The 7,467-nt window shown below is 39.6% G+C and overlaps 1 non-coding gene across 1 annotated transcript; it reads left to right on the plus strand.

The window, feature by feature from the left end:
- The first annotated feature begins 4,572 nt into the window (after positions 1–4,572).
- On the plus strand, positions 4,573–4,679 carry LOC131626417 (small nucleolar RNA R71). The gene has a single exon (XR_009291125.1). It is a non-coding gene; the product is annotated as a small nucleolar RNA R71 (small nucleolar RNA).
- Positions 4,680–7,467: the final 2,788 nt, after the last annotated feature.

Consider the following 7,467-nt stretch of genomic DNA (forward strand, 5'->3'; position numbering starts at 1 on the left):
CCATCTAGATCGTAACTTCCCAGGAAATAATTTTAGTCTAGAATTAAACAAAAGTACTTTATCGCCTATTCTATATTTTTTCCTAGATATACGCTTGTCGTGCCATTTTTTCGTTCTCTCTTTATAGATTTTGGCGTTTTCGTAAGCGTCTTGTCTAAGTTCTTCTAATTCGTTTATGTCTAGAAGTCGTTTCTCACCAGCGGCAGTGTAGTTTAGGTTTAAGTTCTTAATGGCCCAATAAGCTTTATGTTCTAACTCTACCGGGAGGTGGCATGATTTTCCATAAACGAGTTTGAATGGGGTAGTTCCTATTGGAGTTTTGAAAGCTGTGTTATAAGCCCATAAAGCTTCATTTAGCTTGGTTGACCAATCTTTTCTAGATATAGCAACAGTTTTCTCCAATATTTGTTTTATTTCGCGGTTAGATACTTCTACTTGTCCGCTTGTTTGTGGATGGTATGGTGTAGCTATTCGATGATTTACTCCATATTTTCGAAGGAGTTTCTCAAGTATTCTTGAAATGAAATGGGAACCACCATCGCTAATTACTAGTCTAGGCACACCGAACCTAGGAAAGATTACGTTTTTGAAGAGTTTGATAACTACTCGTGTATCGTTTGTAGGAGAAGCGATAGCTTCTATCCATTTTGAAACGTAATCGACGGCTACGAGTATATATTGATTTCCAAACGATGACGGAAACGGACCCATAAAGTCTATTCCCCAAACGTCAAATATTTCTACTTCCAGAATGCCTTTTTGAGGCATTTCATCGCGTCTCGAAATGTTTCCGGTTCGTTGGCATCTATCACAGTTTAGTACAGCAAAATAAACGTCTTTCCACAGGTTGGGCCAAAAGAGTCCAGATTGAAGGATTTTGGCGCAGGTTCTAGATGTGCTATGGTGTCCTCCACACGGTGCCGAATGGCAGTGTGTTATTATACTTCCTATTTCTTCCTCGGGTACACAACGTCTAAAGATTCCATCGGGGCCTCTTTTGAAGAGGAGTGGGTCGTCCCAATAGTAATGTTTTAGGTCATGGAAGAATTTCTTCTTCTGTTGGTAACTTAGATCAGGAGGAAGCACACCAGCAGCTAGGTAGTTTACGAAATCTGCATACCAAGGTGTGTCAGAGCGGGCTAAAGCTATTTCTGCTAATTTGTTGGTTTCAGCGTTTGGATGGTATGGTTCGAATTCATTGGCTTCTAACTGAGCGATGAGTCTTTTATAAGGGAAATCATCGTCAATTGGTACTGGTTCGGGTTTCAGATTTTCCAATCGATAGAGGTGATCTGCTACGACATTTTCAGTTCCCTAATGGCGGCATGGTCGGTGTATATGATTATTTTGGCTCCTACCAGGTAAGAACGGAACTTGTCTAATGCAAATACGACAGCTAATAATTCTTTTTCTGTCGTGGCATAATTCATTTGAGCTTCGTCTAGGGTTCTACTCGCATAATATATGACATGTAGTTTCTAATCTTTTCTTTGCCCTAGAACGACTCCTACAGCATAATCACTCGCGTCGCACATTATTTCGAAAGGTTCATTCTAGTCGGGAGGTTTCATAATTGGCGCAGAGATTAATGCTCGTTTAAGCGTATGAAATGCTTCAGTGCATTTATCGGTAAAAATGAATTCGGCGTCTTTCATTAGTAATTCAGTTAAGGGTTTGGTTATTTTAGAGAAATCCTTAATGAAACGTCGGTAAAAACCAGCGTGTCCTAGAAAACTTATTATTTCTCTAACAGTTTTGGGAGGTTGAAGGTTTTCGATAATTTCGATTTTGGCTTTATCTACTTCGATCCCTCTATCAGATACGATGTGTCCAAGTACAATTCCTTGTCGAACCATGAAATGGCACTTTTCCCAATTAAGGACTAGGCTAACGCTTACGCATCGTTTAAGTACCAATTCAAGGTTCTCTAAACATGTTTCAAAACTTCCTCCACAGACAGAGAAGTCGTCCATAAAGACCTCCATTATTCCATCTAGGAAGTCGGCAAATATTGCCATCATGCATCTTTGGAAGGTCGCGGGTGCATTGCAAAGCCCAAAAGGCATTCGTCTATAAGCGAATGTACCATAAGGACAGGTAAACGTGGTCTTCTCTTGGTCGTCAGGGTGGATAGGAATTTGGAAAAATCCGGAGTATCCATCCAGATAACAGAAATGTGAGTGTTTAGCTAGGCGTTCAAGAATTTGATCTATGAAAGGTAAAGGGAAATGGTCTTTTCTGGTAGCTTTGTTTAGCTTCCTATAGTCAATGCACATTCTCCATCCAGTTTGGGTACGTTGTGCTACAGATTCGCCTTTTGCGTTAGTGATTACAGTAACTCGTCCTTTCTTTGGTACGACATGAACAGGACTAACCCATTTACTATCGGATATAGGATATATTATTTCGGCTTCTAGCAGTTTTTGGATTTCCTTTTTAACCATATCGCTCATAATAGGATTTATTCGCCTTTGATGTTCTCTAGAGGTTTTACAATCGTCTTCGAGCATAATGCGGTGCATACAGAGGGAAGGACTTATTCCTTTTAAATCTGATATGTTATATCCTAAAGCGGTTGGGTATTTTCTCAGGACAGTAAGTAATTTTACAGTCTCGGTTTGTCCTAAGTCAGCGTTAACTATAACTGGTCGGTTACGTTCTTCGTCTAGGAATTCGTATCTAAGATCGGTAGGCAGTGTTTTCAGTTCTACAGCAGGTTTCTTCGGTCCAGGTATAGGATCAGGAGTTAAGGCTAAACATTCACTCAGATGGTCATCTTGATATTCCCCACGCCAGTTGTCATCTTCAAAGATTGGCGGTATAGGAATTTTTAGGGTCTCAGTTTCCTTATTTGGTTCGGATTTTATTTCATTAACACACTCGTCGATTATGTCGGCAGAGCAGCATGTGTCAATTATAGAGGGTGCTTTTAGGAATTGGGAAAGTATAAATTCTATTTTCTCTTCTCCTACTTCGAAAGTAAGCTTCCCTCGCTTGACATCTATGATTGCACCAGCGGTTGCTAAGAATGGTCTTCCTAATATGATCGGGATGTTAGAATCTTCTTGGATATCCATAATGATGAAGTCAGTTGGGATATAGAATTGACCTACACGAACAGGGATATTTTCTAACATTCCTACAGGGTATTTGACTGAACGGTCAGCTAATTGAAGAGACATTCTCGTTGCTTTAAGCTCACCTAGATTTAGTTTCTTACAGGTTGAAAGAGGCATCAAACTAACACTGGCTCCTAAATCACACAGGGCTTTCTCTATGATGGTTTTTCCTATTACGCAGGGTATAGAGAAACTACCAGGATCTTTCAGTTTTGGAGGCATGTTATTCTGGATGATAGCGCTACATTCGGCGGTAAGCGTTACAGTTTCGTTATCCTCGAGTTTCTTTTTGTTTGATAGGATTTCTTTTAGGAATTTAGCGTACGAAGGAATTTCAGTTATGGCTTATGTGAACGGTATGGTTATGTTTAATTGTTTCAGAAGTTCTGCAAATCTTTTAAATTGCGCTTCGGTTTTTGATTTAGCTAATCTCTGAGGGTAAGGAATTGGTGGCTTATAAGGTGGTGGTGGAACGCAAGGTTTCTCTTTTGCAGGTTCCACTTTGTTGTTGCTCTCATTGGTCTTAGCAGTTTGATCATCTGTTGATGTCTTTTGGGTTTCCTTTGGCTCTTGTTGGGACATGGGTGCGTTTTGAGTTTTAGGATCAATAGGTCCATCGTAGTTCGTTCCACTTCGTAGTGTTATCGCGTTCGCATGTCCTTTAGGATTAGGTTGTGGTTGAGCAGGAAACGTGCCAGCAGGGGCAGCAGTAGGTGCTTGTTGTTGAGCTACTTGTGAGATTTGCGTTTCTAGCATTTTGTTATGCGTAGCTAAGGCATCTACTTTGTTCGATAGTTGTTTTAGTTGCTCGCTATTGTGGATGTTTTGATTCAGGAAGTCCTTATTGGTTTGTTGTTGGGAAGCTATAAAGTTCTCCATCATGATTTCTAGGTTTGACTTCCTAGGGGTGTTTTAAGCAGCTACAGGCGCTTTTTGGTAGCCAGGTGGCACAGGAGGTGCTTGTCCAGGCGCGTACAACGCGTTGTTGTTTTTATAAGAAAAGTTCGGGTGGTTTTTCCATCCAGGGTTGTACGTGTTAGAATAAGGGTTTCCTTGAGCATAGTTTACTTGATCAGATGGGACTCCAGTCAAGAGTTGACATTCGGCAACTGCGTGTCCAGTCAATCCACAAATCTCGCAGTAAGGTGTTACAGCAGCAGCGTTGGCTGAAGGAGTGATGGTTAAGTTCTCGATCTTTTGAGTTAAGGCGTCTACTTTAGCGTTAACGCGGTCTATACCACTTATTTCGTACATTCCTCCTTTGGTTTGGGCTTTCTCTAGAGCGGCTCGTTCTCCACCCCATTGGTAATGGTTTTGGGCCATGTTCTCTATGAGGTTGTATGCTTCATCATGGGGTTTGTCCATTAATGCTCCGCCAGCAGCGGCATCTATAATCATTTTAGTGTTATATAGGAGACCACCATAGAAAGTATGGATGATCAGCCATGGTTCGAGTCCAAGATGAGGGCATAGTCTAAGCATGTCCTTGTAACGTTCCCAAGCTTCGAAGAGTGATTCGTTATCTTTCTGGGTAAATCCGTTGATTTGACCTCTGAGCATAGCAGTTTTGCTAGGCGGAAAGTATCTCGCTAAGAATACTCTCTTCAATTCATCCCATGTAGTTATGGAATTAGAAGGCAGGGATTGAAGCCACGCTCTAGCTCTATCTCTCAAGGAGAAAGTAAAGAGACGTAATCGAATGGCTTTGGAACTAACGTTGTTAGCTTTGACAGTGTCGGCGTATTGCACGAACACAAATAAATGGAGGTTGGGGTCGTCTGCAGGGCTTCCAGAGAATTGATTCTGTTGAACAGCTTGGACCAACGAAGGTTTCAGTTCGAAATTGTTCGCCTCAATCGCAGGTGGTGCGATACTTGAATGCGGTTCAGCGCGCGAAGGAGCGGCATAGTCTCTAAGAGGACGAAGAGCAGCCATCTCTAACTTTGGGGTGATTTGATTTATTTGATCAGTAAAAGTCAATTCCTGATTATTCGGAATTGGTGCTACTTCGGGAAGATTGCGAGCTCGACGTTTGACGTTAATGAAACGTTCGATCTCGTTAATTCGTTGTATTAAATCTCCTCCTTGTGAACGAGTATTTGGCATACAATCGTTCAGAAAGAAAGGAAAGAATTTCCCTAGTCTCTACAGTGTAACAGTGAGTTACGATATCGACTTAAATAGTCCCCGGCAACGGCGCCAAAAACTTGATCGCGACTTTACGTGTCTATTAATTTGATGACTGCAAGTGCACAGTCGTGTCGTGTAGTTTTAAAAGATATCGAATCCACAGGGACTATGAATCGATCTACCGTTATCTAAGGTTACTATGTAAAGCTAGGGCTACTAACATTTCGATTGTTCCTAAGGGAAAGTGATTGTGAGAAATAAAGAATATAATAAAAGACAGATATCAGCATGTATTTCGTTTAACTTAAGGTGATCCGAAGGTCCATTGGCTTTTGCATAATTTAATTAAAAATCTTTACTAATTCAATTGGTTAAAAATCCTCGTCTCAAACTTTCGCTCTGTTGATTTAGATTACTATCCTAATCCTAATGTACGCTTTCGCCATCCCATTAGATTTTAGAAAAGCTTTTTGGAAACAACGTAATTAATAAAATGCCTGTTTTATGAAGTTGTTATCTATTTAAATCTCCTAATCTCAAACTTTCGCTCTGTTGACTCGGAACATGCTAATATCCCTAACGTACGCTTTCGCCATCCCGCTCGGGTGTAAAAACAATTTTTGAAAATAAATAAGTTCTAATTAGTTTTAATACGCTTTTGCCATCCTTAAAACTAATGTCCTATGTCTACTATCCAGTTAAAGATCTCAAACTTTCGCTCTATTGATTTTAACCTTTGACCGTCTTAAGATCTCAAACTTTCGCTCTATTGTTCTTAAGACTTACTAATTAAATTAGACATACAAACCAAAAACAGGTGATAATTAACAAAACATAATTAAGCCAATTTTTTTCGAATCCCTACAGTTAACTTACTTTACATACCGATACCTTAGTAATTTAGCCAGACATATTAATACAGTTAAGCATGCATGAATTAATTTGGCTTATAATAAAAGGCATGTTAATTGGCATATAATATATCATGCAAATAAATATATAAATAAAAGCGGTAAATATTAAACCTGAATTAAATAAATTGCAATTGAATCTTCGAGTACTGAACTTCCACCACAGGTTGGCTGGATCGTTCTTCGGAATTTAAACGGACAGAAAATAAAACAAGGGAAATAAAAGGCGATAAATCTAACGTAAGGCTAGATTTATAAAAGGTTCACAACAATTTCCGGTGTAGAAATCATTGTGAGAAAATAACTGTTTGAATTAAAGGAAGGCAGAAAATATAATGCACGGTACAATTTCGGCAGCACTTCGGTAGCAGGAAATCGGACTGGTTGAAGTGAAGTATCTGCCTCTATTTATAGGCGAGGCTTTGCAGTTGGATTGCGTGAAAAGAGGAGCTCCAACAGACTTGGACTCGGAGACGTGCGTCTCCGATTATTGGGGAAGCTTCGTTGAAGACTTGAGACGTGCGTCTCAAGTGGAGAGAATGTAGGGGACTGGAGACGTGCGTCTCCATTTTGCTGACGTGGCCAATGAGACGTGGAGACGTGCGTCTCCACTTGCTTGTGTGGTTTGGGCCACGCACATTTGATCTTCAGTGGGCTGGTTCGTCTCCTTTGGGCCTTTGGGTCTTCTTTAGCATATTTGGGCCTTATTTGCACTCCCTTTTTACTTCAGCACCCATTTTTCATCTTTTAGGCATAAATAGTGGTCGTTTTAGCTCCATTTCTTCTCCTTTTCACAAATAGTCATAATAAGAGTGTAAAACCTGAAACAAAGCAAAAACTCGCGTAATATCATAATAAATCAATATAATAAACGGAAAATGCTATAAATATCTATGGATTTCAGGCTAAATATACGATATAAAATCGTGTTATCAATTACCAAAAATCCTAAAAGGGGAAGGAACTCTCACTACCTCTCATGTTCAATCACCATTATCCCCCTTACCTTAATTCCAAGCTTTAATCCCCTTGACAATGTAGTTGCTTATCTCTTCCTTTCCCTAGCACTCCTCTTTCTCTTTTCACGTAGAATGACTTCCCACTATTCTCTTCTCTACCTTTATTATCCAATTCCCTATTATTCTAATTATTTGTTATTTAACCCTAATAATAATAATATCAATAATAATAATTTATATTATCTTTTATGAGTATCCAATTACTATTATTTTATTATTTTGACACTACCTTAATAATTAGTTAATCCCTCAACTCACAGTATACCCTCGTACCAGTGCCCTTAGCCT

Source organism: Vicia villosa, unplaced genomic scaffold, assembly GCF_029867415.1.
Source record: "Vicia villosa cultivar HV-30 ecotype Madison, WI unplaced genomic scaffold, Vvil1.0 ctg.000286F_1_1, whole genome shotgun sequence".
Classification (NCBI taxonomy): Eukaryota; Viridiplantae; Streptophyta; class Magnoliopsida; order Fabales; family Fabaceae; genus Vicia; species Vicia villosa.